The 24219-nt window shown below is 43.6% G+C and overlaps 1 long non-coding RNA gene across 1 annotated transcript; it reads left to right on the top strand.

Annotated features, from left to right (window-relative positions):
- The first annotated feature begins 921 nt into the window (after positions 1–921).
- Positions 922–10094, top strand: LOC140903987 (uncharacterized). Its single transcript, XR_012156402.1, has 5 exons — positions 922–1063; positions 4142–4203; positions 5311–5425; positions 6915–6977; positions 8551–10094. It is a non-coding gene; the product is annotated as an uncharacterized lncRNA (long non-coding RNA).
- The last annotated feature ends 14125 nt before the right edge of the window (positions 10095–24219 follow it).

The following is a 24219-nucleotide window of genomic DNA, read 5'->3' as shown; positions in this document are numbered from 1 at the left end:
CAGTCAGGAGACAGATTCTCCAACACTCTCAGCTGTAGCAATCTATCCAGGTATAACTTACTGTAACACTTGGTGCTCTCAGCCAGGACAGATAGGATATGTTTTAACAGTAGCCACTGGTATCAAAGGTTATTAACTGCTGTCTTGTGACTGGGGCACCAGGTTTTGTATAACCCTGATCCAAGCCATGTGTTCCCCCCACATTCCGACCCTTCACCCAGATCTCCGTGTTCCTGTGAACTTCTATCTCCTGCCCCCGCCTCACTAGCTTAGCCAGTCAGAACTGTACAAAACTCCCGGCCCCTGGGGCATCTCCACTGAATTTACTAGAAACTTACTCATAAAACTACTGAGAGCATACTGTTCCATCTTCAGTACATTTTACATGTATCTGTTGCTCACTTATTTAGAAAAGAGCCTGAGTTTTAACTTCACAGTCATTTTAACCAGAAATACATGATTCACTTGACAGGCACAGAAAAGCTCAGCTGAACCTAGTGGCCTCATTGAAAATTCTGCTCAGACAAACCCTGAAAATGTAGAAAAGTGGAATCATAAATCTGATTCTGACAATATACAACAGAGCTTTTTAACCAAACACAAATCAGAGTGTGACACACACACACTCACTCACTCCAGGAGCTCACTACCCAGATAGTGTATGAACAGGGAAGCTTCTTTTGTGTGCACTTATCATTAATGTTTCAAATGTATCATTTCCAGGGCAACATCCTTGCTATTTACCATCTATTTTGTGTAGTAAATATTACTGTCAGTTTTGTTAAGTGAAATTGTAGATGCCAAATACAGTATTTTGCTGAGGATAAGGTTTGTGTATCCAAAATGCTATCAAGTGCGTTAGAATGATGATGTATTTGAATCTCTTTCTTCTTAGTCAGATCTGTTCCTGAAAGTGGCCTGGCACTGCACCAATTCAGTCATTTGTTGTCATAAGGCCACAGGACAAGACAGGCTAACATCACCCTTCCTAGGGGCTGCCCAGAGTTCCGAGTTCTGATCTATCGGATCTAAGACATCTACCACAGTATCTAAGTGAGACAAGGTAGGTGAGATAATATCTTTTATTGGACCAACTTCTGTTCGTGAAAGAGACACGCTTTTGAATTTACACAGGGCTCTATTAGGGTTGCCAACTTTCTAATTGCACAAAATCAAACACCCTGCCCCACCCTTTCCCAAGGCCCTGCTTCTGCCCTGCCCCTTCTCTGATACCCCAGCCACTGCTCGCTCCATCCCACCTCCCTCCATTGCTCACTCTTCCCCACCCTCACTCACTTTCACAGGGCTGGGGCAGGGGGTTTGAGTGCTGGAGATGGGTGAGGGATCCAGCTGGGTGTGAGGGCTCTAGCGTGAGGCTGGGGATGAGGGGTTTGGGGTATGGGAGAGGGCTCTGGGTTGGGGCAGGGGGTTGGGGTGTGAGGGGGTTGCAGGGTGCGGGCTCTGGGAGAGAGTTTGGGTGCAGGAGGGGACTCCAGGCTGTGGCAGGGGTTGGAGTGTGGGAGGGGACTCTGGGCTGGGTCAGGGGGTTGGGGTACGGCAGGGGGTGCAGGGTCCCAGCAGCACTTACCACGGCTCCCAGGAAGCAACCACCAGGTCCCTGTAGCCCCTAGGAGCATGGGTGGCCAGGGAGGCTCCATGCGCTGCCCTCGCACCCACAGTGCCGCCTCCACAGCTCCCATTGGTCACTGTTCCTGGCCAGTGGGAGCTACTTAGCCGGCACTTGGGGTGCAGGCAGTGCGCGGTGCCTCCCATGCACCTAGGGGCTGCAGGGACCTGGCGGCAGCTTCTGGGAGCCACATAGAGCCAGGGAAGGCATGGCATCTGCCTTAGCCCCTGGTCCCTGCTGCCCACCAACTGGATGTTTACCACCGACCGGAGCCGCCAGGGTCCCTTTTCGACCAGGCGTTCTGGTCGAAAACCAGATGCCTGGCAACCCTAGGCTGTATCTGAGTGCTCATCTTAAGATACTGGAATTTGGCTGGTAAAGCTAAGTATCAAAACGGCTGGAGATTGTGGGGAATGAATCTACAAATGAATGTGTAACTTCTCCTTTATAGTGTTTTTACTGTTTAATAGCTGGTTTTATGTATCCTACTATGTAAACCCACCCTCGTGCCGTAGGCTTCAGAATCCCAGCCTAAACCACAACTTCTAACCACTGTCTACACAGCTATTTTTAGGGCGCTATCATGAGCCCACTACCCCAAGTCTGTTGACCTGGGCTGGGACACTCATTCCCTCTCACTGCAAAATGCTTGTAGACATATCCAGAGGGTCCTAGTGTAGAGCACAGGCTGCTCCTGATGGTATGTAAGTCACATCCTGTAGTTGCAGAAGAAAAATTCCTATGATTTCATCTTTATTTAGCCTTATACTTTTTAGAACTTCAGATAATTTCTCCTGTAGTAACTAGGAAGCTATAAATCGCCCCTTTATGTGTGAGAAAAATCAATTGTTATTTGACATTTTACCTTAATATTACCAACTTCCTTCAACTGCAATAAAGAATCCATCTGCTTTTTATTTTACAGGCAATTAGTAAGTCACCTTTTTTTAATTTCTTCACATTTACTATCAAACTAACTCTAGAATTAAAAGAGAAAAGCTGTTTTATGGCACTGAACTTATTGAATAGGATGGATTTATCTGTAACCCTCTAGGTACCAACATTTATTAATTGCTTTTATTGATCCAGGTGAGCTTTTTAACCCTTAACAAAAATACAGACATCACTGGCCCAACATTAGGAAAATCTAACAACACAGGATTTTCCTTGCACAATTCTGAACAGAGCACATTTTAGGAGACTAGCAGCACTAGATAGACTCGGCATGATGCTACACAAGCTTCCCAAATATGGCTCTGCCAATGCTGCTCAATCCCCACTTCCAGCCCTGCTACAGCATCCAGAAGGACACAAAGCACTTTACCAACTGATTTACAAACTTTGGTCCCAGTGCTGAACTGGGGGCTCCATGCAGACACCAGGGTATCCCTGCACAAAACAATTAGGAGCAAGGCCCGTATCTGTAGGAATTACGTGTCTGACTGCTGAAATGCAGCCACCTCTGGTAGAAGCTGTTAAATAATGCATACTGAATAGTAACACCTCACAATAATTTAGAACGGAAACTGAAGAAGAATCCTGTATCTGGTTGAACTTGCAGGGGAAAGTTTAGGTAGCTGAACCAAGATTCCATTGTGCTAGGTACTGCTAGCCAGTCCTTGGGATCCTACATACAGCTCTGCTGATACCCCTCAATCCCAACCTACAGCCTCTCCTGCTATTCCCTGTGTTTGTGTTGTGAATAAACCTCCATGATGGTATGCTGATAACATCAAACTCTCTTTGTTTGTGACCAGCTTGCCTTCTCTGAAATCCGTTATCCCTCCCCATCTAGACCATCCAGAGACGCCCTGACAAAATTACCTTCCTTGCTCGCTGATCTGACCATGTCACTGTACTGTTTGGTTCACACCTTACCATCTTTATCAAGTTTCTGTACTAGTTATTAGAGCTGCTTGGGTAATGGCTTTTGTTTCCATAGAAAATTTCAGTAAAAATGTTTTCAACAAAATTTTCCACCAGAATTTTCAGGTTTTCATCAAAAAGCAAATTTTTTTCAGCAACTGAAAAATTTCAGTTAAAAATTTGTCAGCTTCTGTTTGTTTTCCAATAAAAAGTTGAAAAATTTTAATTTGCCACTTAGCAAGATGCCACCATAACTCAAATTCTGGCCTGGCTCTAACGACAAACTTCATTTTGAGTTAAAAAGCACAGCGGCACTTAACCCCACAAAGGGAATGCTTGGCAGGGGGAATATCAACAAGACTGTTGGCATTTCCTGCATACTCTACCTCTAGAATATGCTCTGTTAAATACTGAATCCATAATCTTGGTATAGCAAGGCTCCTACAGCACGTACAACAGCAAAGAGCCTTTCAAATCCACTCATCCTCCGGCCACTTTCTGCTGTGTTCTAATGAGGCCCTTGATAATAGTTATAATTTTCAGTGGGGTTGAGGGCCAAGGTGAAGCAGATTTATATGAGAGGTGGCTGTATAAATAATCTTCATGGGTTAGTATTATACATTTAATTCCATCTGCCTATTTTGCCAGGAATACACGAATATTTCAGATCTTCATTTCAAAAATGATTTATCGCCAGTTGCAGCTTTAATGTAAGTGACCCGTATGTCTCATTAATCAGATTTAGTTTTATGGTGTAAAGATTCCTTCTTCATTTCACCTGATCTTATCTCCTTGGGCCCGAGGATTTTTTTTTCTTGGATTAAGATCCATTTCACACCTAAGACTTTAAAATTCTAGTTTCCGTGGTTCTTTCAATCCACCTTGCTCAATCTTCTGTCCTTATGGAAAAGAGGGCCCATAACAATATCTCCCCTACTTTCATCCAACTCTTACCCCCTTTAAAAAAAAAAAGAACAATTTCTAAATGGGAAGTTTCCTCCAGAATTCACTTGTTTAGAAGGCTGACCTGAACCTAGCCTCACTGAGGGCACAATAAAAGCTAATAATACTAGAGACAGCATGGCCTTATAACTCCTGAAAAAACACTCCAAGCATGATACCAGTGCATAATAACATCTGCTCTTACAGTAATGGAATAATGTTCACAGCCAACAGATTCATAGAATCATAGGACTGGAAGGGACCTCTAGAGGTCTTCTAGTCCAGAGCCCTGCACTCAAGGCAGGACTAAATATTATCTAGGAGAGCTGTGCCTGCTCTTTGGCTTGAGGGGCACTGACAGGCCAAAGTCATTCTTCTGCTCTGGCAGCCCTAGTCTTTAACTCACCTCCGAGCCCCGACTTGCTGCATGGCTGCTATTATTACTAACAAGCACCTTGCAATTTGATCCAAGAGGCTGGGAATGGAATTCCCCAGGTGCCCCATTGAATCCATTCAGTGGACCCTTGTCTGTGAAATGTGTGAGAAAGAGTATGAATGTGAGTGTCAGATAGAGAGAGATGGGTCAGGAGGTCTCAGCCAAATTACTATATGCTACATCACAAAAACTGTATGTTGTGAGCTCAAATATCCCTGAATTGGCCCCATCTGCTGTGAATGTGAACATCAGCTGTTTATAAATTACAACAAAGACCTTCAATTTTAAACACAGAGCTAACAGAGATTTTACTCCTTTTTATTTGAATAAAATCCTGTAGCAGCAGCAGCATTAAAGCCCTTATGCTACAAGTGCTAGTTTGGTTTTGTTGGGAGACATTTTACAACTTTACCGATAATATTGTTTCTCTGATTTTTAGTAGAATGGAGCCCACCAGTGTGGACCGCGCTGATATTGAACTCCTACATGCTGCCAGTAGAGGGAGTAACTTCTCTATTAACAAACCACAATTCCTTTACAGCAACACTGGAGAAGTAGGTGTAAAAGGACCGAACTATATCCTTATTGCTCTGGCTCTGTGGCTCTTAGATTAAATGAGCTTTGTGTTCTCAGCAGAGTTTCTTAGAGCAATGACACACACAGAATATGGGCTGGCCTCAGAGCTTGGAGTTCAGTGGTGTACTGCTAACCCCAACACTATTGCCAACCCCAACAATACAAAAATCATGAGATTTTTTAAAATAATTCATTTTTATTTCTTTTAATTTGCCTTCTGGTTGTTGAGCTTTTAGGGGGTCGCTTTTTCCAGCTTTTCTCTGCAACCATGAAGGCTCGACACTTTTTTAATGAAAGCCAAGATTATCATTTAGTATGGCTCCAGGAGGTTGGGCTTTAAGAAAAACACCAAATATTGTGAGACTCATGATAAAATGAGATGGCAACAATGCTCCAGTGGCTGTCCACAGCCCTTGTGCCTCTTATCTCTACTTCAAATGTAAGATCCTGGGGGCACATTTGTGACTCTGGAGAAATAATATATACTAATTATTTTGAGTGAAATTCACCATTATACAGATGGGCAGCACAAAGTCTAAGGGACTTCAGTGGTGTATATGCCTTCTTTTAGCCCTCAGCAAAGGCTGAATTTTAGCTCCTCTGGAAATCCCTACTGGATGTATGTTTATTTGCATTTAGTTCAACCAGTTCCTGCAGACAGGATTATGTTGGATAATGGCAGCAGATGAGCTCTTAAATACAGATCTTGATTAAATACAAATATCTCTAGCACTAAAAAAAGAGGGGATGAAACAGGACAAGGAGATCATCAATTGGCAGATTTTTCTCTAAACTGATTTTTTCCTGTTTTTCCCCAAGATGCTTCATTCTCTTTGCATGCACATACACACAAAATGCACATGTAATGCATGGCCACCCCCCTTCCCAAAATATGTGTGTATTGTATGTGTGTAAATAGATGTAGATTTGTTAATCTACAAAAAGTGGCTTGAAGAGGTTGAACATTCTGTTCCCAGCTGCTCCTTGGGGATGCTGTGGTTCCTGTTTCTTTAGTGTGGTCTGATGCAAACAGCAGATGAGCGTTAAAATCTGCCAAAAGCTGAGCTAATTTTGTATTTTTTAATAAATTTGCCCACCATAAATGCTTAACTCCTCATCTGCTGATCCTAAAAATCTGCCTGTTGCTACACAGACTCAGGAGCCTCCTGACCAGGACCCATATTCAGTGATGTTCAGCTCTTACTCTCAGTCTTAATTGGCACAAGCAATGTCAATGTAGATTGCAATATGCTGCAATAAAATGTGTTTGTCAAATGGTCTCCTGCTTCTAAGAATAAAGGTGAAACCAAGACTTCGCTTACTATTATGGCCTTCCAGGGGAAGGGGATTCCTAATCTTTACAAGGTAGTAGGCCTTAAATCCAAAAGGAAATTGAAATAATAGAGACAAAGTTAAAATGTGAGAAATGGTATCTAGACTTGTAAGCAGAGATCTTTGTTCCCTTAGCTCCCAGCCACTGATGCTGTTGAACACACTTGCTTCCTGCAGTCACTGGATCTGAAGCCAGGGGTAACGTACTTTCTCTCTTATGTTCCTATTAGTTTCTTAACGACAGAAGAAAATGGCAAGCTTTAAAGACAAATAAAGCACAGGCACAACTCCAGGTGGTTATAAGCAGAGCCAAGGAAAGGGCACAGAGGGCATGCAGATCCAGCTAGAATATTGCATGAGTCTAAGAATAATTACACTGCAGTAAACACAATTTAACCAAATGACCCATATCCAGCCTTACAGGTAATGGATCAGATCTTCTTCTAGTGTAAATTAGTGCAGCTCCACTGACTTTAAGGGAGTTTTGTCAATTTGTAAGTGTAGGGAATTTGGCTTAATGACTTTTATTATGGAAAAAAGAATGCATGGATGCCAGCTTCTCTGCTATAGACTCCCTTTTCACAGCCCAAATAGCATTATTCACTTATCCATCTGCCAGAGCCATGAGTTTTTATGTCATCACCACATTTCATCCCTTATTAAATGGTTTTTGTTATGAGGAGCTGGGGTAATTCTTGCCGCAACACATTAATATTTGTAACCCAGAATAATAGAAATTTAGGGCTAAAAGGGACTTCAAGATGTCAAGTCCAGCCCTTTGCACCATGACGGGGCCAAATAAACCTAGACTATCCTGACAGGTTCATCCAACCTGTTCTTAAAAATCTCCAGGGATGGGGATTCTACCACCTTCCTTGGAAGCCTGTTCCAGAGCTTAACTATCATTAGAGTTAGAAAGATTTTCCTAATATCTCACCTAAATCTCCCTTCTTGCAGATTATGCCCATTACTTCTTGTCCTACCTTCATTAGACATGGAGAACAATTGATCACTGTCCTCTTTATAACAGCCCTGAATATATTTGAAGTGTGTTAGCAGCCCCACCCCCCAGTCTTCTTTTCTCAAGACTAAACGTGCCCAGTTTTTTAACCTTTCCTCATAGGTCAGGTTTTCTAACCCTTGTATCATTCTGTTGCTCTCCTCTGGACTCTCTCCAATTTGTCCACATCTTTCCAAAAAGGTGGGGCCAAAATTGGACATAGTACTCCAGCAGAGGCTCACCAGTGCCGAGTAGAGTGGGAAAATTACCTCCTGTGCCTTACATATGACACTCCTGTTGATACACACACACACCCCGATATGATATTAGTATCTTTTTTGCAGCTGCATCACATTCTTGACTCATATTCAGTTTGTGATCCATTATAACCCCCAGATCCTTTTTAGCAGTACTGCCACCTGGCCAGATATCCCCCATTTTGTGAATGTGCATTTGATTTTATAATAATTTCATCTAGAGCACAGGTCCCTAGTTTACTTATGAGAATGTCATGTGGGACTGTTTCAGAAGCCTGACTAAAATCAACATATATCACATCTGCTGCTTCCTCCCATCCACTAGGCCAGTAACCCTGTCAAAGAAGGAAATTAAGTTGTTTGGCCTGATTTGTTCTTGACAAACCCATGTTGGCTATTCCTTATAACTCTATCATTCTCCAGGTGCTTACAAATTGATTATTTAATAATTTGTTCCAGTATCTTTCCATGTATTGAAGTTAGGCTGACTCTTTGTTCCTCTTTTTAATGACAGATACTCTCTTGTTCTTCTCCAGACGTAACAGAAAATGACCAAATGGAGGTGACTTTGGTAATTTACTCCATATAATAATTAATAAAATTTAATTTGTGTAATAATGAAGCACTCATTCTTACAGATGGGACCGTCACCTAACTCATGTCTAGTGTGATTCCATTGAGTCCAGTAAAATTATAGCAAGGATTAATTTTACCAGTAGTGTCTATCCCACCATTACCCAAAACTCCCAATCCTTTGGGCTGAAAATCTAATAGTAATAAAAACAGCAATATGATGCCCATGTCTCTCTCAGAGAGTTAAAATCTTGCAGCACTTTCACTGTACAATGTGATTGTGATGCTTCCAACTAATGTTTCTTTTTCCCCCCATACAGAATTATCTTCCTTTTAATATTTTCCCCAAGTTATAACAAATTATATTTATGGTCCCCCTCTTTTCCACTGCTGATCCTATCTGTCCTTAAGATAAATTGTCATATCAGTTGCTCTGAACACAGTTTGGTGTTTCCTGTACCCGAAACTGTTTTCCCACTACTATAAAGCCATCAAATCTAATTAATACCGGAAATATTGACTTAGTTCTAAGAGAAACATTATCATTAAATTAGAATTCTTGAGATAGTGATGTCAGCTCCCAGCTGCAGAGCGAGTCAGACATTAAACCTCAGTAAAGTCTCAAATGAAGCTACTGAATAAAGACCATGGAGAAGGAAAAAGCTCCATGGCTCTGCAGAGGGGTTTAACTGCACAGCTCCCACTGACTTTAATACGGAGCCTGTGGACTTTAATGACTCCCACTGACTTTAATGGGAGTTGTGTGGCTAAAACCACACACAATGCTTTGAAAATTTAGTGGGGAACTAAAGAAATTTAAAGAGCCTGAAAATCCAAGCAGGAGAAGAGGGATAAAAGTAGAAGATAGAAGAATAAATTGGATGGATGGCAGAGAAGTGGGGGATGAAGGGAGAATGTGAGAGAAGCAGTGAGCAAGAGACGCTATTTAAATGTTCTACTTTGTATTGTTAGACTGAGAACACTAGCAGAGAATAAGGGGGATCATTACCTCTTCCTCCTCTTCAAAGTTGTCAAGAATGAGTATGATCTCCCAGCTCCACCGTTCAGTTGTAGTTTAGAAAATGAAATGAAGATTGGGAAAAGTGAGATTCTATAACAAGTGTCTCAGAATATGACATTTTGTGCTTCCCTCAGTGCTGTGACATTTCAAAGGGGCTCCATCTCTGTCTGTGCTAATAGTGCTGCATCTTCTGGTTAACCAAGGGAAAGAAAGTGTTTTCAAGAACTAACGTTTTAATTGCAGAAATTGAGGAATTCAAAGGGATCTGCTACCTGTTCACTTTAAAAAAGCACCCTTCTTCTCTATTTCACTCCTAAAACAGGACTTTCTCACTCTGTTTAACAAAGACCCGTGTAGAGCTGGTCAAATAGCAAATGAACCGATTTATGCTTGTTTTCATAAATAAAAGTGCTGAGTTTTGCTAACTTTGATTTCAGGAGACTTTTTTATTATTTACAGATTCAGACATCCAGGGAAAATGGGGGGAATGTCTGAGAAGCCTCAAAGTTTCACAAAATGGAGCATATTTCTTTTTAGGCAGGAGCATGATTCATTATTAGTTATTCTGCAATTTAAATATTTCACCATCAAATCAGGCAGCAGAATATACCCTGTGACTTAGGTGAGCAATAACTTCACATAAATAGTGAAACAGCAAAGCAAACAACCCCTAATCTGAAAACTATTTGTTCAAACTGTACAGAAACTGCTAATGAATTACAAATACATTAGGAGAAAAGCAGGCTTGGTTTGTAAATGATTCACTACCCGGAAAGGGGCTAAATGTGTAACAAATATGACTCATTAATAAATACTATGCCCAACTCTAGATGAGGACAAAGAGGAAAGGGGACTTAAGATACATATTCCATTTTAAAAAAAAGCAATTTAGGCCAGCTGACCAATAAGGCAAACCCTCTTAGTGTATATAATAAAGGTGTAACACTCTATGGCATTGGGAGGAGAGGAAATTTACTGCCCAGCTTCAGTCATCTGAACTAGATGAGGGTTCCAAAGCCCAGTGCCACTGTAATGTGACAGGCATCTGAACCCATCAACACCAGCGGTTATTGTTACAGTATCCAGTTCCCAGTAAGTCCATAGCAATGAGAATTTGCTGAACAATGCCACTTCCAGCAATGCCAGATGCTGCATTAACATTCTGAGTCTTTATTTTTAACTAACAAATCATTTCTGTGAAATAAGACAGTGTATCAAAAATGATGAGTGGGGCAGCACAAAATTCCCACTGACCATCAAACCAGTTCTTTCAAATAATCTGTTACAAAGCAGATGTTTTCTTTAAAACACTCAATATACAGCTTTGCAGAATACAATATTAACAGTAGGAATTGACCAGATGAGAATGAGGTGTACATCTGGGTGCAGCTGGATGGTATTCCAGTGTTAATGATCATTAAATTATCCAGATCTTTTTTAAAAATGCAGCCACAATATTTACCAATATGAGGCAGTGAATTCCACAGATTCCTTTGATCAATTATATATTTTCTGCCCCTTCAGTGTCTTCTTGCTCCTGATAGTGCAGTGTGCTAAGGAAGCACTAGCTATGTGGATATTCCCAGCTCCAGAGATCCCTGCTGCTCACCATGAGATGAGAAAGGGATCAAGAGTGCTGCAGTATGCGACAAAGCAGGGGCAAATCTCTAGCCTGAACAGTTAGTGATAAGGCAGAAGTTTAGCTTAATCTATTTCTGAGCTCTGTGGCTGGAGTGTAAGAATTATTTCATATGGTATCTCTTGAATAAGGACAAATCCTCATCTGCTCCCAGTAACAAATATCCTTATCCTTTTAAGCCAAAAATGGAACAAACTAAATGATTCTAAACACAAGAATAAATAAATCCGGATGAATTTTATATATGAAAATACAGTCAACAACAGATAATAGGGAATAGAAGGATTTGCTTTAAGCTGTAATGTGTTCATTTGACAAAACTCTCTGAGACTAAAAGCATTAAATGACCCTTTAAACCATAGACAGTCATTGCGCCACATCAGACTTTTAAAGTCCTGTACCCTGGGACCTTCTCAGCAGCTTAATGTCACTGAAGTTACACATCACGCATTCATCTCTGCTGGAAACATACCTATGAACTGATTAGAAAATTCTGTTCTTGGGAGTTTGGGGAGGCACGGGGTGGTGATGAGATGCATCTTGATGATATGATACCAATATTACAAAATAGCTGTCATTGTCTTTGTACATTTATCTTACTACCTACATTCACATTCTCTTCCCTTCAAAACCTAATATTCCCCATTAATTTGCTGCAAATACCAGCCTTTGAAATTGGACTAATTTGTCACATGGGATTACAGCGAAAGGCGAGTTAATGTTTCCTGACATTTTGCCCAATATCTAATGTCTTTTTGCATTGCTCTTTAACCACACAGCTATTTAACTTTCATTGCTAAGAGATCATTTTCCCCTTCTATGTACATTGCCTCTATTAGTCCCAGCTTTACACTTTTCTCTCTTCTTATATTCCTTAAGGATGCTGAGATAACTATTAAAATGATAGATAGATCCAAAGAGCCCATCTTTGGCCTTGGTATTTCCTCTTTAAAGCTCCCTTACCCCACCTCATCTCTTCTCTGTGGCCTGGCCCCCTCTTCCGTGCAGGCTGTGCTCTCTGTTTCTCTCCCTCAGACAGTTCCTTTTATCCACTGTTCTGCAGGGGAGCTTCCCTACTATGGCCCCACTTGGTTTCCTTTAGGCCCCAATTCAGTAAAGCACTTAAGTACCTGAGTCTCATTCACTTCAATGGGATTTAACTTCATGCTTAAGAGATTTGCTGAATCTGTGACTTACTTCCCCCCTCTTCTCTAGCACTGCTCACGCTGCCTGTGTGTTCAGTCCCTTTCCCTGATCTTTTGTCTGGCTTATCTATTTCTACTGTAAACCCTTCAGGGCAGAGAACTGTCTCTCATTCTCTGTTTGTGCAGGGCCTGTACAATGTGGCACCATTGTTGGTTGACTCCTATGCACTACTATAATAAACTTGACAAATTTAAAAAAAAAAAAAGCCAGGTTATGCAGCATGTCAGCCATTCGAGCTTGACTTGACTTGACTTGGCTTGACTTGACTTGGCTTGACTGATCACATACCATACAATGGCAATGCAAGGTTGTGACAATCCACCCTTCCTCTGGGGATATCATGGTGAACTGAAGACCCTGAACTATTCATTTATAAATTAGTCTTAGATTTTTATAACTGCTTAGGGTGGTTTTGTTCCTTAACACTGAAATAAATGCTTTTTGGTCTATTGGAGAAAGGTGTGTGATTGGTGATTAGCGCATGCTACCAGGCGTCAGGATTCCTGGGATTTTTCCCCCATCTATGACTCACTGCATGACCTTGAATGAGCTACTTAGTCGCTCTGTGTCTCAGTTTCCCCACCTGTCAAATACTGATTTACTGAGTTTGGAGTTTTAATTCATTCCGTGTTTGTACAGCGCTGTGAGCTCCTCAGATACAAAAGATTCCACAGAAGAGCAAACGAGTATTATTCCTCATTAGAATCCTCAACTCTCCACTGCAGAATAGAGGGGAACTGGAGCAAGGGGTTTTATTTGGAGAAAGGGATTATGGAAACCCTGCCTCGGACTTTTCTATGTCTGTCACTAAGGTAAAGTTTTAGCTAGAGAATTTCCTATTGCCCGAGGGAATCCCCATCTGCTTTGGCATTAACATCAAACCTCTAGAACATCCCCTAATTTATACGCTTTTCAGTAGGTTAAACTCTAAACTCTCAAATAGCCGTATCACTCTGGACTTTCCCATTATCTGTGAGACAGCCTCTGGGCCAAGAAACAAGCTGTGCTCACCTTAGGGAAGGTGAGTTGCCTTGGGGAGAGAGGAGCACTGGCGGGGGAGTGTATGAGGGTATGTATGAGTGTATGCTCATAGAAGGAGCTGAGAGTCTCTGAGAAGCTGTGAGGTCTCGAGGGCATCATTAAAAAGCCCTGCCTTCGACAGGGAAGGGGCTGCAGAGGCGAGCATATTGTACTGCAACTCAGACTCACCACTGGCTTCCACTCCTCTGCTGGGACAACACAGGCATTGTTCCAGGCAGCTGTACCTATTGGAAACCATTCCACGCAGTTCCGTTTCCTACCACAGGATGTCCCTGCTGGAGCTCACTTCAAGTTTAGCCCTTTTTGCACCGTATGCTAAAGTCATTCTTGCTAAAAAAGATTTGCTGCAAACATGGAAATTCACTTTTTACAGAATTCCTATTGACTTGAATGGCACCGGCCAATGGAGCCCAGAGGCCCAGCTGTCTTGACACCAGATGTGGATTAAAAAATGCCCCAGATTCAATTTCAATATTTTCAATCACTATTTAACTCTTTTTGTGCCTTGCTGTAAAGTCCTAATCATGTTTGAACCAGGTGAGTACTTGATATTCTGCCACATTAAATTAACCCTGTCAGCAGCGCTGTGCAGAACCACTATAAAGCCCCATTTGATGGAGCTGTGAAAAATGTGTTGACTTTGTGTCAGATTTTCTCCCTTTTTCCACAATACAGAAAAGCCATTCTTCTCAGGTGCAAACTCCCTATGTATCAGCTGAGTGTCCACTTTCATTTTCCCAAGGCTTTGCTTGCTCCAAAATACCATGCACTAGCTGCTGTAGGAAGTGCTCTCAAAGACATGGGGAAGAGCGCTGTGTAGCTCGAATGCTTGTCTCTCTCACCAACAGAAGTTGGTCCAATAAAAGATATTCCCTCATGCACCTTGTCTCTTCCAGAGACTTGAAAGTCTGCTTTCCAAAGTTGAATGAATAGTATAGAAACAGGAACTCAGTCATAATCCTGCTGAAATGATGGCATTTCAAAAGCCCCACAGTGCTCCCTTCAGACAACCAGCCTTGGGCCTGCTCAATGAAACAGCTCAGAGAATCGTGACCAGTTTCAGGGACTGCTCCACATTTCAGGCTTCTGGGTAAAGGTCCTGAGATGCAGCGCCATTCTGGTCAAATAAACAGAGTACAGTTTTTTAAAAAATTCAAAATACAAAGGAAACAATCTGAAAATTATGTGGAAAGGACAATTCTTCATGAGGTGAGGAGACACTAAAAGGCCTGTATGATATTCATGCTCCTTTTTTATATAAAAACAAGATGACTTTCCAATCTATTGCCTCAGAAAAATCCACCAGCCCTTTTCACAGCAGCTCAGTCCTGCAAAATTGAGCAGGGCCTGCTCTTCCCTAGATGCATTAACTCCCAGGCCTGGGGAGTTGTCTCACCCCCAATTCTATGAGATCCTTCCCGCATTTGAAAATAACCCCTAAAGGCTCCAAAGAGCCTTGGCCTCTTTGCTCCCAGCCTCCTCAGGGGCATGTCACCTTCAGAGAAAAACAGAACAAGAATTTACAAGGCTTTGAAAAATAACCCTGGGTGGAAACAGGAGGTCTGGGCTGCTGTTCAGTGGAAACACATCTCCCACGCTCCGTCCTTGGAATGGCTGGATGCAGAAAGCTTGGCTAATCTGTAGGGCAGCCTGTGCCATTGAGGTGGGTGAGCAGGTCACTCCTCTAGTGGATACAGGTGTTCATCTGAAATTCCCAGCAAATGTTCAACAGCTTCCTGCCAAAGAATCCAGTTTTGGATCGGAAATGGTATCAGACTGTTGCTGGATATGGTGCTGGCCACAGGTTCCTGGCTGGGGCTCATTAACAATACTGTTAAACATTTATCTACCAGAAGCTCTCTCAATCCTCACAACACTCAGAACTGAGCAGATTCCTCAAGTGTTTTTAAGGTTCCCTCACTACATAAATCTCACAGTGTTTCTGTCCCATTTCCCAGTAGCCATTTTTTTCCAAAAAACAGTATAGTTTGTCCAGAAGCCGCGAGCTGGGAAACTGCAGGGTGACTAGGGGATTTAGAAACACCATTAATTTAATCTCTAAATCCCTAGTCAGCTTTGAAAGTTTCTGTCAACATTTCTCTTTACCACATGACAATCTAATGCAGAGCGCCTCATGGCTACTTGCTTCTGTTGGCTCTGTCAGCGTCACCTTCTTTTGGGTTTCTCCACTAGGGGAAATGCTGTAGCAGTGATTCTGGATTTATGCGGTAGGACAATTTCTCCTACCAGAAGGGTGTTTTCTGTGTGGACCTGGCACAGTGGCATGGCTGCACTGATAGTGAATTTGCAGACTGTTTTAGTTTGACAATCAATCCAGTTTCATTTGTTTTGTGTAATTCGCCGCTCCACCTGAGAGGAATAGAATTCAGCATTCATGAGAGATGGGGAGGGACCTACACAGTCAAGCAATGCAAATGATGGTGCCATGCAGAAAGACAGGAGAACAAAGCAAGGGTCCTTGAGCATGGTTCCAAGGCCGTAAGGAAGGGGAAGGGGGATTCTGATGCGAGACCAAGAGATGGTGCAGTCAGTAACTGAGAGTCATTACCACAGTTTGAACTTTCATTCTGAATTTCTTGCTTCAATGGGTTTTACCCCAAAAAACCTCACATTTATATCCCTGTAGTAGTTAGCAGTATTATCCCTTAGGACAGAGTGAACTTCGGGAGCACCAAAAATGACTCACTACTATGAGGAAGGTGCTAGGCATGGGAGATATGCAGAGATTACTGTCAGCTCCCTGCAGCTGCTCCCTTTGCTGGCTGAGCTGCCTCACCCTGCTGGGCTGTAGCTTCCTGTCTCCATAAGAGGGACTGGGCAGCAGTGACAACTTGGCACCAGTCAATCTTCAGTCCCTGCACTGCAACTTGAAGAGAGTTCCGCGAAGCACAAACATGGTTAAGAGGCTAGAGGGATTTATTTAAGAGGAGAGATTAAAAGAACAGGGGGCATGGTAATTGCCTACAAACTTTTTAAACATCCTAGGTGGTGGGGAGTTAACTAGGATTATGCAAAGGGATGTGACTAGGAGTGATGGTATGAAGGTGTTAAATGGAAAACTGAGTGTATATATTTGAAAACATCCTGACAGTGTAGAATTGCCCCCCCCCCACACACACACACACAATGGACAGGTAGGACATCTCTTTGCTAGGGACACTTTAAATGGAACTGGGCAAGGCCCTAGAAAACATTCCACATGGAGCAATCTGGGGACTAAACGATTTATTAAGATTTTTTCCATCTTTAATTTCTGCAACATTCTTCTTGTGGAGCAGTCACTTCCGGGACAGCAATGCAGAAAAGAGCAGCTATTGTTTCACCTCAGCTTCCACCCCACAAGCGCTAAAGGTGAGGAGTGGTGCCAGTAGCAAGGGCCCGTCCCCAAATTCCATAGCCTTGGTGGACATCCCCCATCAGGACACCTAGCCCAGTTACTCCAGCTGCAGACCAAGTTGGTGCCTTTTTTTAAATTAAAGGAGCCTATTAAGTTACAACTTACAACTTAATAGGTCAGAAAATTTAACAGAATAATTTCGTGCACCTCTAGTTTTGTTCATGCCACGCTGGTATATTTTTCTCAGACTCTAGATGAGATAAATCTTTAGCTAGTGCTTTTCCATCCTGATTGCAGGACACAGGAAGTTTTAAATTAGAAAGAAATTCTTTAATCTCAAACATCCCTCTTTGGGTTTCAGTTCCAGATGCTTCTGGGAAGTTTCACTGATCTGTTCCTTACAGGTGTTTTCCCCATTACCCTTTTTACAGGGGAATTAATTTCAGGTTCCCTTCTCCCCACAGGCTAATAGTCTGAGACCACTATCTCTTCGCTCTCAGTAGACTTGTGCTAAACATTTTGAGAGACTTTTTCAAATGTCTTAATCTACTGTGGGGCAGAGGAGGTTTCATGCATGTCCTGTGCTAAACGACTTATCTCCAGCTTCAAACACAAACCATGGGAAGCCTCCAGTTTGGAAGCTTTGCTACAGTAGGAAAGAATTATCCCTACAGGGAATGTTGAAGGGTTTGACAATTTTGCGGTTCCAGCATGAAGTGCCTGAACTCCGGAGTCAGAAAGTGTGGGGCTCCTTTGAAAAAATATAATCTTCTCTGACAATTTTGCATAGGGGCTGGCAACTCGTCAAGCTGGGGTGTGCTACCCAGCGCACAGAGACACACTGTGCCAGCTCTCCTCGAGCCAGAGCCGTGGCAGCACGAGCAGCAGGAGGTGCTAGCCACACTGAATCTGTGGCCCTCACAGACCCCGGCATGGCTTCTGGGTAGCGAGCCCATTCCATCACTAGCACTCCCCCAGCTACACTTTATTTTTAGAGCATTAGCTGGATAGGAGCTAGCATGAGTGTGTCTCCTCCAGCTGGGAATCACACACCCAGCTCAGAGAGTAGATGGAGCCACAGAGAGACCAGCAGTAGCATTGCCCTGTCTGAGGCTACCTGAGTAGGATCAAACCCAACTTAGACCTGCTGAGCAGGTCCCCATTGATTTCATGCAGAGTTAATACACCTGTGGGGTTCTCACCATTGAAACATGGCACTCTATCCCCATAGCATGGCCCTGGAGGTCCCCTCCTAGGCAGAGGACATTAAGCAAACTGACTTGTGGCATCAGGCAGAGGAACCACTTTGTCCCTCCTCTTACCCTGCACCTGTGGCCCTGAATGTGACAGAGACCCGCCACCCCCTGGGCTACCCCTATCATTAGCCCACCCAAGCCAAGCAGCATAGCTATCCTGCGCCCAAGCCCTTCAGAGCGCCTCACCTGCTGCCCTGCAACAGCACTGGGGCTCAGCAAGGCCTGTGAGTTGAACTTCCTCGCAAGGCGTACTGGCCCTGCACTATTCCTGCTGGGGAGCAGTGAGGGCCCGGCACCGTCCCCAGGGCACTCTCTGAATCGGCTTAGACTGCAGAACTGCTCAGCAGCCCCTTCCAGGAGAAGATCCCCACTGTACCGGGTGCTGCACAAACACAGGATGAGGTGGTTTCTTCCCCAGAGAATTCAGAGTCTGACCTCTGGGTAAAAGTAACTGTTGGTTTGCACTCTAGTGCAGGGATGAGCAAACTACGGCTCTGGCCGGGGTGCAGGATCGGGGGCCGCACCATACGGCTCCTGGAAGCGTTTGCATGGCCCTGCTCCAGCTCCTACGCACTCCAATGGGAGCTGCAGGGGCGGTGCCTGCGGATGGGGCAGAGTGCAGAGCCGCCTGGCCGTGCCTATGCATAGGAGCCGGAGAAGGGACATGCCACTGCTTCTGGGAGCTGCTTGAGGTAAGCACTGCTTGGAGCCTGCACCCCCTGAGCCTCTCCCCACGCCCCAACCCCCTGCCTGAGCCCTGATCCCCTTCCCGCTCTCCAAACCCCTCAATCCCAGCCCAGAGCACCCTCCTACACCCCAAACTCCTCATCCCCAGCCCCACTCCAGAGCCTGCACCCCTTCCAACCCCAATTTTATAAGCATTCATGGCCCACATATAATTTCTATTCCCCAATGTGGCCCTTGTGCCAAAAAGTTTGCCCACCCCTGCTCTACCGGGTGACATGAACGTTAATATGAATTGAGAAGAGGGAACTGGGTTTGTGCAGTGTGACTCAGGTCTGCATTCAGAATGAGAGAGAGGACTCGCTGTACAGGCTCTGCCTTTTGGGACTTCCCAACCCCCCAGCAAAGGAGAAGAATGACATGGCATCCCCTCCTCATCATCCCAAAGGTTACTTGGATAAAGTTTGGTGTGTAAGTGAGGAGTATCCATGGTTATAAGGCTCCTCAGACAATCTGTCCTCTTCAGCCTTTATTTCTAGGACTCACTGGACACAAAGAAAACCCTTCACAGGGACATCCCACAATCCCCAGAAAAAGTCTGAAAAAGCAACCCCAAGCCTTCTTCTGGAAAGCTGCACTCAGCTCGTTAAAGCAGCTCCTGTTACAAGCCCTGATATCCATCCCGCCCAGCCTGGAGCTTGACAAGGGAGATGTTGACTTTCAGGAGGTTAAAGGTGGCTGCCCCCTCTAACAAATGGGCTCTCGCAGGAGGGGAGGACTGTTGTTTTTTCTTGTTTCAGGGAGCAAAGTGTCAGGAAGATGTAGAGGGCAAACAGCCCCTGCTGAGCAGCTGACTGACAACACCAGCTGCAGAGGGTGCCGGGGTGATGTCGGGCCAGTGGTTCTCACCACTGGGAAATGCAGGCTGCCCCCTCCTCACACAGCTAAAGCTAGAGGAAGAATAGGGAGGGCTCCATCCAGAAAACTGAATCCAAGTGATTTAGCTGACGGTGTTGCGTGACTTGCAGGAACCGCGTCTTCACCTGCATGTAGCCCCCAAAACTCAGCATCATGGAGATGGCAGAACGACAATCTAAACCTACTCCTGGGGGAACGGAGCCCCTAGAATCCTGGGGTTAGAGTGATCCACAGCTAGGACTATCTGCCCACGTGTAACAGTACAGATCCCCTTCCACTTATAGACCCCAACGAGCATCCCATAGGCCCTGTTCCCTCTAAACTTTGCACATGTGCGAGTGCACACAGATCCTAAACCCTGCGCACACGGCGAAACACCGCACGCACAAAAATTTGCACAGAAGCACAACAATTTGCACAGAAGAAATTTTTTACGCACACGGCCTGTCAAAAATTAGAGGGAACATTGCCCACAGGTGGGTGAGTGTTACACTGATCACAGGGAATATAAGTGACTAGCTCAAGGTCACACAGGGAATCAAGGACAGCATCTGGGTTAGAGCCCTGGACACCTGACTACCAGCCCTGGCTCAGTCAACTAGACCAATCCAACTAACCATCAAGTTTTCTCTTCTCTCCCCTTTGCTGAAACCAGGAATTATGGGGTGAAATCCTGATCATGACTGAAGTCAAGGGCAAAATTCCCATTGACATCAGGTTTCATACAAAGTGTTTTGGGTGATGGTGGAAAGCTAAGGCAAAAGGATGATGGGTTTGCCTTTCTTTTTGAGCTGGGCCCTTAGGAAAAAGGCTTCAACAAACAGCTGAGGCTTTCACTGCCACAGATCCAGGAGCCCCAGAGGGCACCTTGCATTTGCTCTCTCCCCAGAAAAGAGCATATTAGAAAAATGGACGGTTTCAGAGTAACAGCCGTGTTAGTCTGTATCCGCAAAAAGAAAAGGAGGACTTGTGGCACCTTAGAGACTAACAAATTTATTTGAGCATAAGCTTTCGTGAGCTACAGCTCACTTCATTGGATGCATTCAGTGGAGACAACCAAATAAAAAATCAGCTCCATGTTCCAGATCAGAACCTGCACCATGGCCAAGACACGATCAATCGATCGCTCCAGTGACCAATAGCACTGGAGATGTATCCACTTGAGGCCACACTGCAGTTTTCATTGCTGCTTCCTTCGTGACTGTCCCACTGTCAATAGCACTTTGCATGTGACCACCTATTGATGTGGGTGGCGCTGCCATGGGTGCATCACTTATCTATCAATTTATTCTGAGAGGAAAGATGGTCCAGTTGTTGGGGCAATAGGCTAGGACTTGGGAGACCTAAAGTTCTATTCCCTGCTCTGCCCTAGACTTCCTCTGTGATCCTGGCCTAGTCTTTGTGCCTCAGTTCCCTTAAAAACAGGGATGCAATGTCTATACCTTCTGGGGGGAGAGCAGTTGTGAGAATAAATATATTAAAGATTGTGGGGCACTCATACTGCAGTAATAATAACTACCTTAGATAAGGACCATAAACACATTTTGAGTTATACTTATAGAACTTAGGCCTCTCAGCTCAACAGAAAGAGCTTTAATGGACACTAGCATACCTATTACATGCAGTGTCTTTCTTATCGCCACACAGGAAAGCTCTGAGAACCTAAAAAATAGTCTTCGCATTTGTGCTTCATGCTGCACAGCGGTCCCTGTGGACTCTGCAAACTCCATGGACTATCATGTTTAACAGTTAAAGGATTCATAAATTCAGTCTTGGCACCAGCTTTCCAAGACTAAGCATGATTTTGCTTTGAACTCACTGACGGGAGGAAAAAGCATGTAGTAAAGTTCAGCTAGAACTGAGCTACAATACAGCAAGAGACGCCCTTAGTAAGAATAGCTCTTCTTAAAGGATGAATCAGTGACCAGATATTTAGTATCTTAAAGGTCAAGGATCACATGAAAAATAGAGTGAGATTTGATGCTATTCCTTATTGATTGGAAAGCCCAGCATTTTTCACTAGACCAGCCTGGGGTTATTTGGAATAGGCCCACTACTGAAGAACTAGGAGAAACCAGAGTGAACACGCATTTTCCCTTTCCTCTGATTCCTTAAAATAATTCCCACTCCATATGCAATTCAGAGGGCCAGAAAAGGTCTCAGCACCACTTAGGAAGAAGTGATGCTATAACATATTTGGCAATTACCAGTAATACGTGCGTTCATGTCTGCAATCAAACTCCAGTCAAATGAACCTGAAGAGAGAGCTTCCTCATTTAATTTCATCCTTATCACCTGACTCTGGCTCCAGACCAGTGCACCACAGAACATAGCCCACCTATAACAGTGGGTTAGTGGAATGCATGTTTATGATTTCCCTTGTGGTTCTTTGAAGTCAGGGGTGGGGGAAGAGACTGAGCTCCCAGGCAATGAAGGCAGAAATCATCTCACCAGGGTTTCAGCATTATTAGAAATAATAGTTCAGAGGGAGCAGCCTCTGTTTTCTTGTTTTCTGGATGTTTTCTGAACCTACACTGTCATTTTGATTCACGGCAATATTCCAGATGGCACCAGCCTTCCAGCTCTGAATTGCTGGGAGAATAATCTGCTTTCCATGTGTTCAAAGCACTATCTAGCCAAGAAATTATAGCATCCTTTCAAAAGAAAACTTCCATAAATGAAAGAGTTTTTAATTGGCTCCCAGTTTTCATGTACAAATGGTAACTGTGCATTTATATTTCTACACCTACAAATTTTGGTTTGTTCACATGCCCATAGCTGTCCACCAAAAATTGTATCTTAGAATTTGTAGGGAGTGTTTTGAAAATGTGGCTCCAAATTTGTTTGTTGATTAAAATTTCATGGTTCACCTATCCCAATAAGCCCCTTTAAGATATTTACACAAGGATCTTAGAGACAAGCTACAAATGCCATCTCAAAAAGCAAATGCACTACAAAAAACAACCTAAAATGTTAAAGAATCTCAGAACATGACATCCAGACATTCCAATCACTGCTTCTAATTTCTGAACCTACAGTCATAAGAATCAGCATCAAGTTGGTATACGTTGGTAAAAACCACTTCCTCAGAAAATAAATTATTTATTTATATAGGTAAGCATGGACCTTCACAGATATGTAATGACAAGGTCACTGTCCAGAGGAGCTTACATCCAAATATAGAAAATACAGCATGGGAATGGGATGCAACATAAAAGCAAAGAGATTGAGAAACTGTGTTTGACATCATCTTGCTAGTTCCAAGATGCTGGAGGAGAGGGGATTTAAAATGCTTGTTTATTTTGCTATCTGTAGTATTAAATCACTAACTAATGTGAGCCCTGGTTGAGATATGGCCAGAAAAATCAGACCTGTAATCAGTTTGCATTGTCTGCTTGATGTGACTTACAATCTTCAAACGTTATTATTAATTATTCATATTGTAATAGTTCATAGAGACCCCAAACAAAGGCAAGGCCCCATTGTGCAGGTACACAGTGAGAGAACTGCCCTGGAGAACTTACAGTCTAGATAGGCAAGATGACAAAGGGTAAGCCTGCTGCAGTAAAACTCCATGGGTGGCCCGTGTCAGCTGACTCGGGCTCATGGGGCTCGTGCTGCAGGGCTATACAATTGCAGCCTAGATGTTCAGGCTCAGGCTGGAGCCTGGGCTCTGGGACTCTTCTCCCTTGGGGGTTCCCAGAGCCCAGGCTCCAGTTCAAGCTCAAATGTCTACCCTGCAATTGTATAGCCCTGCAGCTGAAGCCCCACGAGCCCAAGGCAGCTGACACAGACTGGCCACAGGTGTTTTATTGCAGTGCAGACAAACCCAAAATGTCTAACATCTTTTCTTGCAACAAGCCATATATAGTGTAAGCACCTTAGTGTTGAATTTCAATGCGTTAACTGCAGCAAAATTATGTTTCTGAAGAAAGTCCAGGAGCCCAGTGGGTAAGTGATAATATTCTTCCACGATGCATCATCCCAGCTATGTAGTAGAACATCCATGTTCCGTAGCACAAGCTGGCCAGAGATCATGTAACTCTGGTGCTGAACTCTCCAGGTCACATTCACCAAGGGACTGGGTTCCAAAAGGAATCACTAAGGACTTCAGTATTCTGTGGTCTATCAGTAAAGGAAAAGCCATGTTATATGCCATTATCTAGGCTGTATGTCTTTCACCTTCCTGAGTGACATGTTAAAGGCAACAGAATACTACCACTTTTCTCTGAAGTCCCATTTGAAAACAAGCACCTGCTAAATGTTATTTCTTCCTGAAAGTCACTTATATATTTTAGACTAACAATATAGCAAGGCCTTATGAAACCAGTGTGGGAGATGACTGCTGGCAGACTATGGAAATATTATATATGTAACTATACAGTGTAGAAAGTGCTAGAGTTTACAGCCCTGAGACAAGTTACAGTACCGTTAGCATAACTCTCCAGAAGGGCATGTTCTGACTATTCTCTGCCACCACTTCTCTT

This window comes from Lepidochelys kempii, chromosome 27 (assembly GCF_965140265.1).
Source record: "Lepidochelys kempii isolate rLepKem1 chromosome 27, rLepKem1.hap2, whole genome shotgun sequence".
NCBI classification, from domain to species: domain Eukaryota; kingdom Metazoa; phylum Chordata; order Testudines; family Cheloniidae; genus Lepidochelys; species Lepidochelys kempii.
This window is presented reverse-complemented; position numbering and strand designations above follow the sequence as displayed.